Genomic DNA, 12910 nt, shown 5'->3' on the forward strand with positions numbered 1-12910 from the left:
GCTCTCCCTTGAGGGGAGATGGGGCTTCCAGGTAAGAGCCACTCTGAGGAGTCCTGCAGCAAGGACACCTATTTGATTTTGACTCACTGCTTCCCAAACCTCTACCATCACGTAACTTTTCCTTTTTTTAATTAAGAGCACTTACTTTGCATCTTGAAGATACCAAAGTTTTGTACAGTGCAGTTTAAAAATGTTGCTGTGGACTAGAGAATAGAATATTCACACTGGAAGATGGAAGGGGTCATTGAGGTCTCTCTTGAAAACTCCTACTCACCCTTTGAAGCCCACTTCAAATGCCCTTGGCACTGAATGGTGTTCCCCTACTTTTCCCCCAGGGAGAATTAACTAGTATCTTTATCTGTGCCTCCATGACCCTTATACACCACTTTATTCTGTTTCTTTCACATGGAGTTGGCTGGTTGTGCCCATCCCTGCTAGACAGAAAACTCTTTGAGGGCAGGAATTATGTGCTGCTCAACTGTTTCCCTAGCATCTGGCATGTAATAGGTGCTCAAAGCACATTTATCAGCTGAATTAGTCCAAGATCTTTATTTTATAAAGAAGTAAACTAAGACCTAGGCAGCCACCAGGCCTGGCCCCAGTGTTCAACAGCTAAGCTTGGCAGGGGTGTGTGCCAGCCTAGGTTCCAGCTCCCTGACCCTGAGCTGGCTGCCACAATTGCTGGGTTTTCTCTCAGCATTTCTGTTAACAGTCAAGTAAAGAAAGGACTCAGGTGGGGATAAACTGTAGCTAGTACCTCACCGTGGTTAAGCAGATGTCAGGGTGGCCATTTCTGTTCCTACATTAACACCACGTTTATGTTACTGGCAGCTGCAGGTTTGCTTTAAGGGCTAATAGGCCCTGAGTAGGGTCCTGCCCTGAGCCTGGTTGCATAGAGGATTGTGCTTTCTCTTATTCTTCTGTGTCTCTGACTGCTAGTGCCCTAGTGAGGACAGTAGCCCTCAGTTAAATAAGCTGACTGCTAGTGCACTAGTGAGGACAGTAGCCCTCAGTTAAATAAGTTAGGTGGAGGGATAGCATCTTGAAGATGAGAGGAGGCCACAGAGAACCTAGTCGGCAAGGAGGCCAGGGCTGACCCCTAAAGGACCCACTTCTCCCAAGTCTTCCTCACGGGCCTTGGGGAGGGGGAGCCTGGAGCTCTGAACCAGCCTGGTGGGGACAGGGTTGGGAAAGCAGATGTAGGGAGCAGGAAGAGGGTCCTGGAGCCCCGAGGGCCAACACCACCCCTAGACCTGTTCCTGCCCACCTGCAGAGCCTTCACCCCATCCTGGGTTGGTTCCTAGCATCTATGTCTGTGCCCCCAGTGAGTGTGGCATTGTCCCTACATGGAGTTCACATGCAGGGTGTGGCTTCTGGGGGACAAGGGCAGAATCTTATGTTTGATCGGTTAAACAATTCTGGAGTGGGCATGTTTTGTGCGATGCCTGGAGGGTGGGTGGTGATGGGCACAAAGGTTGTGCCACAGGTAGTTTCCTTTTAGGGCGTTTAGGGTCTTGTGACCCTAGATGTGCCTCTCTACCTTCCCCAGGGCTTGGCAGCTAGGAGGGACCCTGCAGGTCCAGCCTGGGGTGGGGTCAGCCTGGGGTGGGGCCGTGGGGTGGGCAGCCCCCTTCACAGGCTGTCCATGCACTGGGGTGAGATGGGGCCCAGGGAGGGGTGTGAGGGGAAGGATGATCAGATTTTCCCAATGTGAAGGTGTGGGGCAACAGGGACCCCTACGTTTCTAGAGGAGGGGATGGCAGATGTCACCAGTGCCCTACCCTCGTGCCCTCCACTGGGATGACTCTGAGCTGGGGGTCCCACATGCCTCCCTGAATTCCTCAATGGGATTAAGCTCCAGTCACCAGGCTTTCTTCCCTCCACTGCCCCCCTTCCCCACCTCCCTACTGGGACTTCCTAGGATTACCTCCCAAATAAACAACCTGCCCTTGAATCTTTTTCACAGGTCCTGCTTCTGGGGAATCTCAAGACAGTATAAATTGGTGCAATCTATTTGGAGAAAGATTCAGCAATAAGTATCAAAATTATAAATGTATGTGTTCACAGGCCAGCAGCTCCACTTCTGGGAATTTATGCCATAAATATAACCTTTTGTATGCCATATGATCTATGAATGAGGTTATTTATTGCAGCACTACTTATAAGAGCCAAAGATTGAAAACACCTAAATGCCCGTCACTGGGGATGAGTTCGGCAGATCAGGGTTCATTCAACTGGTGGAATATTATGCAATCATTAAAAAGGAATAGAGGGGGCTACTCTTTATGGACTGATTTGGAACAATCTCCAAGATAAATTGCTAAGTGGGAAAAAAAGCAAGATATAGAAGAGCACGTTTGTATAAAACAAAAATAATATATAGCTGTAATTGCTTATTTATTGGATCGACAATCTCTGCAAATCTACCAAGAAACTGATAACCTTGGAGCCTGTGGAGAGAGGAATTAGGTGGCTGGGAGTAGGGAAGGGAGGGAGATTTTCAGGATATTTCCTAAGCACCTTTTGATTTTTGCATCATGTGCAAGTTTGCATTATCTATTTAAAATGTAGTCTATACAACTAAAAATAATTATGAAGAATAATCATATACCTGGGTGCCTGCTATAATGATCAGTCCAATGTTAGCTTGTCTCGGGAAAGTTGAACCCATGGCTGGCGGCATTCAACCTTCTCTTTCTCATTTACCATTCCCATAAGGTGGTTCTGCATCATTACTCCAGGGTTTCTAAATAAGGAAAGTAGGCCTGAGTCCAGCCTTCCCCCAAGATGCTGAGAGTCCAAGCCATCCTTCCCCTATCCCCTACCTGAGACATCAGAAGCTTCTTAAATAGTCCTGACTATTTAAGGGAAGAAGGATGGTTGCAGCACTTCCTTTCTCGAGTGATTTGAAATGCAGACCACAGTTTTTGGAGAGGAGGAGGTGAGGCAGGAGGCTGGATGAAATGACCTTTTCACATCAGCCCTTCCTGGGTGGGTACCTATATTCCAGGGGCCTGGCGCAGTACCTGGCACATTTGCTGGCTGGCTGGCTGAATGTCTTTTTGTCCCAGAATTGCAGGCATGCAGGAGCAAGGGGAAAGAGGACCCCTCCTTCCAGTTCCTGGGGTCCTAGTCAATGATGGTTGGTGAGCAGAGCTCTGAAGTTGGACACATTCGGGTAAAAATCCCAGCTGTAGCCTCCTTACTGCTATGAGACCTCAGGTGAATATCTACCCGAGCCTCAGTTTCCTCATCTATGCAAGGGGAACAGAGGCCCCCTCTGCAGAGGATTAAATAAGGTCGCATCGGGGTGCTGCACAGTGTGCCCAGCACATAGTAGGCTTTGCTAGGTGTCTGCATCTGTCTCCCCCTCCCTTGGCAGAAGGATGACCACTGCCACTGCTGAGACCAGACACTGTCCCCTCTTTGCCTCCATCACCCTCAAGTCAAGGAGGTCCTCCTTCCATCTAACTTGCAAGATAAAATGCAAGTTATCTTGCATTTTACCCAGGCCCATGCCCTCCTATGCCACTGTCATGCACAAGAGAAAAAGCTGTCAGCTTGTTCTCACTGAGCCTCTTCCAGATCTGAAGCCCCAAGGAAAGTCAAGGTTGAGTCTTGTGGGCCCAACAGTGGGCAGCCCCAGGCCCTCTCTCTTTGCTTCCAATCCAGTCTCCATCACTTTTCTCCTCTCTGCCCCCTCCTGGGCAGAGGGACTCTTGGTACAAGGTCAGCTGTGAGCTGTCCAGGGTCCCAGCACACACTCCTGCTGCTTCTCTGCCCCATTCCCTTCCCCTGCACCCAAGGAGTTGGGAAATAGCTCAGATTCCAATGACAAGGAGACTGCGCCCCAGGCAGAGCAGTGGCTGACAAGTTGCGTGTTACAATAAATCCTCACAATTAGACCCTGCAAACAACACCGCTGTCGCATCCCTAATATACAGCAGGGAGTTGGCTCAGTGTTCCTGGCAACCAATTCTTGAACTAAAAATAGTTGGCTGTGGCTTCACCTTTCCCTCCTCAGCATCCAGTCTCCATAGGTGCCAGGGAGGGAATGACCCTGGTGTCCAGGTCCTGCCCTGGTGCTGGAAGGCAGAGCATCAAGAGTTAACCCAGCCTTCACTAATGTGACTGTCAAGGAATTGCCCTGCAGGGTAGGGAGCGGGGTCCTTCTGTGGGGGACAGGAGCCGGCCTGAGCTGTTTTAAAGCGTAAGGCTTTTTGAGTAGGCAGCCACCTCCTGAGGCCTCCCAATACCACCTCTTCAGCACCCTTCTGCATCCCCACCAATCCAGCAGCAGCACAAAGGGGACCGAAGGTGCAGCATTAGGGAATCTAATGGCCTAAGGAATAAGTTCTCGCCCACTGTGACACCTTGGACCAGTCACATCTCTGGGTTTCGGCTTCCTTATCTGCAAATGAATGATTAAATAAGTTGATCTGTTTCTGTCTAGATCCTCAGGCATGGTGAGCCCTCACAATGGCAAGTACTGTGTCCCAAGTATGCTCACATGTGTCAAAGTCTCTGACCCTCTGCCTTAGAACCACTTGCCAATAATAAATCACCCACCACCCCTATGAAACAGGTGGTTCATGAAGTCTTGTCAGTCAGTCATACCTTAGTCTAAATGAGTCTAAAAGTCCTTTCCTGGAAAACAGGGGGAAGCATGGAGTCTGGGGTTCCTCCTGGGGCTGTTGGGATATCAAAAGCCTTACCTGGCTTTCCACCATCCCTGTGGAAAGCCCCCAAGCGGAAGCCATGGGCCGCCACAAGACGTGGCCCCAGCCCAGCTTTCCAATCTCAGAACGTCATCCCCTGTCCTGGGGTCCTAGGACTACTCACTGTTCCCCAAACAGACAGAACACAGTCCCACCTCCCGGCCTTTGCTCACAATGGTGCCTCCACCTGGAATGCTGTTGCCCCTTCTCCCCTCTGTCTCTCTCCCCTCTGTCCCCTACATTTCTGTGTTGGTAGAAATCCTACTCATCTTTGAAAGTACAAATGGGCCGGGCGCAGTGGCTCACGCCTGTAATCTCAGCACTTTGGGAGGCCGAGGGGGACAGATCACAAGGTCAGGAGATCGAGACCATCCTGGCTAACATGGTGAAACCCCATCTCTACTAAAAATACAAAAAATTAGCCGGGTGTGGTGGCAAGCGCCTGTAGTCCCAGCTACTCAGGAGGCTGAGGCGGGAGAATGGCATGAACCCGGGAGGCAGAGCATGCAGTGAGCCGAGGTCGCGCCACTGCACTCCAGCCTGGGCGACAGAGCGAAACTCTATCTCAAAAAAAAAAAAAAAAAAAAAAAAAAAAAAAGAGAGGAAGTACAAATGCCACCAACTCTTTGATGAAGTTTTCCCTATTCCGTGGCTAGGATGAGCCCCTCAGGGTCCCTCTTCTAACAGCATTTGAAACGATGTAGTATTGGAACCAGAAGAATCTTAAGGACCATGTACACCAGCATTTCCCAAGATATTTTGACTGTGACTCATTGTAAGAAATCCACTCTGTGTTGTGACCCAGCACACACACAAAGAGACACACAAGTGCATAAAACATACGTGCATATACATATAGTCCACACTCAACCATAGACACAAATAGACACACGTACACATACATGCAGGTACCTGTGGAAACATGTACACACAGATGTGCAGCCAAAAGAAGTTGTTTTTTTTTTTTTGAGACAGGGCCTCACTCTGTCACCCAGGCTGGAGTGCAGTGGCACAGTCTCAACTCACTGCAGCCTCCACCTCCTGAGCTCAAGCGATCCTCCTGTCTCAGCCTCTCAAGTAGCTCGGACTACAGGCATGCACCACCATGACCGGCTAATTTTTATATTTTTGTAGAGATGGGATTTCACAACATTACCCAGGCTGGTCTTGAACTCCTGAGCTCAAGCGATCTGCCCACCTCGGCCTCCCAAACTGCTCTGGGGTTACAGGCGTGAGCCATCATGCCGGCCCAATAGGTTTCTTTGTGTAATACTTACCTCTATTGCGTGCCGTGCTCTGATGCAGTTGCTTTAAGTTTTTTTCTTTCTTTGAATGCTGGTTCTGACACTAAATTTATCTCCCCATCCTGTAATGGGTTGCAAACTGCAGTTTGGAAAATACTGAACAAGTCCGACCCCTTATTTGCAGATAGAAGTACCAAGGTCCACAGGGAGGAAGGGACTGGATCAAGGTCATGCAGCCAGTTGGTGGCCAGACTCGGACCAGAGTCCAGTGTCCTTGATTCACAGCAGCGACCTTTCCTCTGTCACGGAGCCGGTGATGCTACAGCTACTCCTGCAAGGTTGCAGCTCCACAGGTGAAAGGACCTTGTCCCCAGCACCCCCACCCTGCCCCAAGGGCCTTGTCTATAGTAGGTGCCCAATAAACGGCTCCATTGGACTGACTGCACAAGGATGCAAAAGTGGTTTGGAAGTCAATGAGGGCTCTGCTGGAGTGAGGGGTTAATACATTCAGCTGCTGCAGCCTGGAGACAAGGTCAGCTTTAGCTCATTAGTGGGGCTGGGCTTTCCCAGGGCTTAGGAATTCTGCAATTCACAGTGGAGCAGAAATCCTGCCGCTGAGCTGAGGGGGAGGGGCAGAGACAGGGAGAAAGGGAGGCTGGAAGAGAGGTGGAGATCGATCAGCAGGGAGGGGACATTTTGGGGAAGGAAGGTGGTCAGGGTAGCTGTGATGGTGACAGCAGGTGGCAGGATATGACGGGATATGAGGGGGTCTGCAGCTCATTGAAAATCTGACGGCCGGGCGCGGTGGCTCACGCTTGTAATCCCAGCACTTTGGGAGGCCGAGGCGGGCGGATCACAAGGTCAGGAGATCGAGACCACGGTGAAACCCCGTCTCTACTAAAAAATACAAAAAATTAGCCGGGCGTGGTGGCGGGCGCCTGTAGTCCCAGCTACTCGGAGAGGCTGAGGCAGGAGAATGGCATGAACCCGGGACGCGGAGCTTGCAGTGAGCCAAGATTGCGCCACTGCACTCCAGCCTGGGCGAAAGAGCAAGACTCCGTCTCAAAAAAAAAAAAAAAAAAAAGAAAATCTGAGCAAGCTCCAAAGAGGATGGAACTCAGTCTCCCCCCAGCTCCTCCTGTCTTCCTCTGAGAAGTGGCAGGGGAGGTCGGCCAGGCAATGTGCTGATGAGCACCGAGAAATAAGGGGCGGCGCAGATGCAGAAATGAGTAATTTTGACACAGCTCTGCTTAATATCAGAGTCTGCGCTGCTCAGAGATGGCCAAGGAGCCACTTGAGGCCTCTACAGCCCCCTCCTTCCTGCGACACTCCCCACTTCCACCCATCAGAGCTCAGGACACTCATCTGTTAATGAGACGGGCAGCTGGTTCCCTACCCCCATCCTCGGATGGAGCTGGCAGGCACAGACTCCTCAGGGGCTGGGGGTGCTTGGCCATCCCCTGTGGCCGCCCCTCTGCTTCCCAATGAGGGGTGTGATTGGCACAGATCACAGAGAAAGGAGACAAGCAGGGTGGCCTGGCAGGAGCAGAGCCCTGGCCATTGGTTCACTCATTCATTTGGTGAGTGTCCATTAAGCTCCTGCTGTGTGCTGGGCTCAGTGTGAGGTGTGCAGGAGTGTAGCTGTGAACAAGACAGTTCAGAATGTAGCAGAGAAAACGGGCTTTAGACCTGGCTTTGAGCAAGGGAGAGAACCACAGGAGGCACTGGTGAAGGCTTCCTAGAGGGAGTGAGGTTTAAGGCAAAATTTCCAAAGAAGTTGAGGAGCCTGGAGACCAGGTGAGGAGTTGAGATGGGACGGGTGGCTGAGGAGGCCTCTCATATATGTGGTTTGGTGGGGCTTCCTCAGCCCCGTGTCTGGGCCTCAGCTTTGCAGCATGGGGAGCTCTGTTGTTTCAGTCGCCTTTAATGGGAATTCGACTCACAATAAACAAATCTTCCAAAGACTGAGTCGTACATCATAATGTCAATTCATTTTTTTTAATGGAAATATATTTGACAAGCTAAACCTTATCAGCAGCCTGCTTCAGGATCAGAAACCCAGAGTGTGAGCCTCAATGCCACGTCACACCAACTAAGAAACTCTGGGCAAACCTTTCATCTTCTATGAGCTTCAGTTTCCTCATCTGAAAATAGGGTTAATCATAGCACTTACCTAGGGGCATGAGGCGGATAAAGTGAGCTATTATGTGTCAAAGTGCTTCATCTCTATAGAAGGACTATACACAAGCTGGTGATTTCATAAATTTGCATTTATTTATTTAGTTTTATTTATTTACCATTTTGAGACAGGGTCTCACTCTGTCACCCAGGCTGGAGTGCAGTGGCATGATCTTGGTTCACTGCAGCCTTGATCTCTCAGGCTCAAGCAATCCTCTGACCTCAGCCTCCCAAGTAGCTGGGACCACAGATGTGCACCCCCATGACTGGATACTTTTTTTTTTTTGAGACAGAGTCTTGCCATGTTGCCCAGGCTGGTCTGAAACTCCTGTGTTCAAGTGATCTGCCCGCCTCAGCTTCCCAAAGTGCTGGGACTACAGGCATGGGCCACCACACCCGGCCTACATTTATTTTTTTGGCAGATGATGAATGTGCATAGTACAAATTCCAAAGGTACCAAAGGACATAAGTTGACCAGTGAGTCTCCTCCCTGGTCCTCGCCCTGCCTCAATCATTAGCTACCCAGTTCCCCTCTTTGGAAACAACCCAAATTATCAGTCTTTGTGTATAACTTTTTTTCTAAAAAGACTCTTTCATATTACAATAATAACGTGTGGTATAAAAAAAATCCAAAGGGAATAAAATGAACACCTTTTATTCCTTCCAGTCTCCCACCCTAGAGGTAACTGTGGGGCAGTCTCTCGTTTAAAGGATAACTATTATTGCTAGTCCTGGATGTACCTCTCAGGGGACAGTCTACTCAGGAGACCAGGTTATAAATGAGAACATGCTGGATTTGCCAGGAAATGGGAAGAAATGATGTCAAGTTCCCAGGGGATATTTTTATCAACTTAGTGAGAGGTGAAGCCAGCTGGACTTCCTAATTCTAGTGGGGACTTGGAGAACTTTTCTGTCTTATAAGAGGTTTGTAAAATGCACCAATCGGTGCTCTGTAAAAATGCACCAATTGGTGCTCTGTAGCTAGCTAGAGGTTTGTAAAATGGACCAATCAGCACTCTGTAAAATGAACCAATTAGCAGGACAGGGGCCGGGACAAATAAGGGAATAAAAGCTGGTCACCTCCCCCTGCCCCCAATCCCTCCCCGCCACCAGCCAGTAGTGGCAACCAGCTCAGGTCTCCTTCTACACTGTGGAAGCTTCCTTCTTTCGCTCTTCCACTCTTCATGATAAATCTTGCTGCTGCTCACTATTTTTGGGTCTGTGCCACCGTTAAGAGCTGTAACACTCACCGCGAAGGTTCGCGGCTTCATTCTTGAAGTCAGCGACACCACGAACCCACTGGAAGGAACAAACTCTGGACACATTAGGGCCAAGGAATGAATGGCCCCTGGTCACTCTAGAGAGATTTACCATCCATCCAGTCCTTCTGGTGGGGCCCTCTACAGGGTGCTGTGGAGAACACAAAGATGAAGGAGAGAAGCATGCATCTTTCATCTTTTATTAATAGGACAAAGGACTTAGGTCCATGGATTCATCCAAGTCTGAAAGGGACAGGAGAGGTCCCCTAATTACCTCTCAGCACCACTATTATTTCATAGACCAGGAAACCGAGATCCAGAGAGAAGACATGATGTGCCCAAGGCCACACAGCAAGGGGATGGCTGGGTCAGATCTGGCAGGCAGATTTGGGGACACAACCCTAAAAAAGGTGGGAACTGATGCATGAGAGTGAGGGGCCTGGAGTGTGTGACAATCCAGGAGAGAAGGAAGGTAGGGTACTCCAGGCAGAGCTTGAGGAAAAGCCCCAGGGCAGGGGGCTTGGGAGTGTGCAGGATTCACTCTGACTCCCAGCAGGAGGACCCGGAGCAAGGCTGGGAAGGAGGGGTGGACAGAGATTCTGTTCCAGCCAGGGAGAGTCACCATGGGAATACAGCAGCCAGAGGCTCAGGGCCCCCAGTGCTGTTAAACTCCAGAGAACATGTTCCTTCTGCAGCCTGCGTGGACGCACCTCTGGAGTCTGCACCACACCACTCCCCCTCTGTATGGTTGGCACGGCTGGAGAGGCATGGCCAGAGCTCCACCTTTGCTGCTTTTCTTCCTTGAGCCTCTCTGCCTCCTGCCTCTTTCACCCCATAACAGCATCCTTCCCGTGAGGGGAGACTCCCAGGTCTCCTCTGTGACACCCCTATCAGTAAGTCCTCTACCTGGATTTCCTCCACAGGGGTCTCTGCTCATTTATTTGGGGTGACTCCCATCCTACCTTCACCCTCTTGCCTTGGGACTATCCCATCAGGCCCCCTGGGGTGGCCTCCCCATCCCTCCAGTTTGCTGGAATCACAGGCAAGGAAAGCCTCATCATGCACTAGCACTTGCAAACTCAGCTCCCAAGCGGCCTGCAGTCGCCAAGGTCTTAGCGGGAAGCGATGGCCCAAGCCCACTAGTATCTGGATAATTTGAGAAGGTCTTGTTACACGGACTATTTACAAATATGTGCACAGGGTGGGGAGACCTCGAGGGAACATGCAACATCTTGAGGCCAGTGGGAACTCGGCTGTGACCATTGTCAGGTCCAAAAGGAAAAGGGGAGGGAGAGGTTACCAGACCCGGTAGAAGAGCCATGGAGAGAGGCTGCCACGGGAGCCGCAAGGACCTCAGTCGAGGGACACAGCCAGCCCATGGCCAACCCACAGGGAGAGAGTTGGAGGGATAAGTACCCAACCTCACCCTCCTTGCTGCAGCCTGGGCTTCCTATTGGCTGAGCCCAGCCAGAGTGGGAAGGTGACGAAGGCCTTAGACAGCCCTGAGCACAGAGCAGATGGGGAGGGTGAAGGGTGGATGTGGAGGGGAATGGGAGATCCCCAGCATAGCCACCTACTTCCTTCACCATGGACTGACGCCCATCCTCCCTCTGTGTCCTCACAAGTTCTACCAGGCTGTATGCAGCTAATGAATCCCCGTCTCCCAGGTAACACCTCCTTTCCCTCCCCTCCTCGCCACATGACTTAGGAGCCCTCTGTGCTCCTCCTGCAGCTGGCCTGCAGGTGGGAACCATAACCTGAGCCATTATCACCCCCTTGCCCCAACCCCATGGGAGCAGAACCATCTAGCCAGGCTCAGACCAGTCCTCTCATGAAGGAGGGACTCGGGAAGGGGTGCTCATGAAGCCTTCCTCTTCTGGAATGAGCTGCTGCTGTGTAGCCAGTGGGCTGATCCCTGGTCAGCACTTCCCTGGCTCAGGCATGCCTGGAAGGTGCTGGCCCCCATCCAGCTGAGCCACTGGGGCCTGGCCAGATGGCAGGCAGCAATGCCAAAGCTGGCTCTGAGCCACAGGCCTGGCTGTGAAAATTGAGCAATGGGTGGCCCAAGGGAGGCAGATGCCCTCAGCCACCTAGGGCAGAGCCCCAGGTGGCCCAGCCCCATCCTGCTGTGGCTCACCAGACTTAGACTGCAGGTCCTCTGAGTCTGGCAGGGGCCCTGGGGCGGCAGCCATGCCCTGGGAAGGCAGTGTGGTACAGAGCCAGGGAGGCTGAGAGCTGGGAGCCTGGGCTCGGCTCTGCGCTGCCCCCACACACATGGTCTTTGGAAAATTGCTTCCTCTTCCGAGCAGAACCTTTCTCCCAAATTGAGATCTCCTATAGAACTCCACTATATAAAACTGGTTGAAACAGAAGTGCACCCCCACAGCCCCCTCCCTGGGCTCCCCTTCACCACCCCCTCCCTGCACCCAACCTTCAGCACCAGTCCTAAGGCATCTTTTTGGAATCTTGGGTTCCACAGAAAACGGTTTGGACACCATGGTCTGTGTGCTCCCTGAGTGGTCCCAGGCAGCTCTCACAGGCTGTAGGATTTTTAAATGCATACAAAAATAGGCAAAATATTATAAACTCTCCATGTGCCCATCACTTGGATTCCACAATTAACAACTCACAGCCAATCTTATTTCATCAATATCCTCACCTGCTTCCTCCTTTCCTGTATTATTCAGCAAATTCTGGACATCATGTCATTTCATCTATAAATATTTCAGTCTGTATCTCTAAAAGATAATGACTCATTTTAAATATATAACCACAATGTCATCATTACACTTTTAAAAATTAACAACCATTCCTGAAATCATCAAATATCTAATAGAGTTCATATTTCCAATTGTCTGTTTATAGGTTTTTGGTTGTTTTTTAAAATCTGTTAAAAGAGTCAGAGTCCAAATATCCACATAACATGTTGCGGCTGGTTGATGTATCTCTTTGGTCTCTCTTTGTCTTGCTCTGTGAGTTAGAAGTTGCCACTGAAGGTCAGGGTGGCCATTTGCATGGGCTTCCTCAGGGGCAGTGAAGACACTCCCAAGAGCCTGGAGGGGAGATTTGTCCTGCCCTGAGCCCTTTGTGAGGCCAGAGAGAAAAGGAGGGGAGGGAAGGAGTGAAGGGCTGGGTGAGGCTGCCACTGCGTCTTCCCACCAGGAGGCTATAGCTGCCTGACTGGGGTCGGGTAGGGGGCTGTTCCCATCCAGGACAGGGTGGCCTTGAATCCCAGAAAAGGGGGGTGCCTCGCTGTAGTGAGCAGGACTCAGAAGAGGATGGTGCTCAGAGAGTGCGCTGCCCTGGAGGCAGGAGCCTGGGGCCTAAGCCGCTGATAAAAGTGACCATTAACCAAAAACATTTCGTTTGGCACCTGCTGAGATACGACTTTGCCAGAGGCTGGGACTGCAGCGATGACTGGAAAGCAGTCTCTGCCCTCTGGGAGCTCGAAGCTCTTGGGGGATCAGCTAAGCACATACCTTGTGTGTTTAACCTCTAGATTTCAATATAC

This window comes from Symphalangus syndactylus, chromosome 20 (genome assembly GCF_028878055.3).
Source record: "Symphalangus syndactylus isolate Jambi chromosome 20, NHGRI_mSymSyn1-v2.1_pri, whole genome shotgun sequence".
In the NCBI taxonomy this organism is placed as follows: Eukaryota; Metazoa; Chordata; class Mammalia; order Primates; family Hylobatidae; genus Symphalangus; species Symphalangus syndactylus.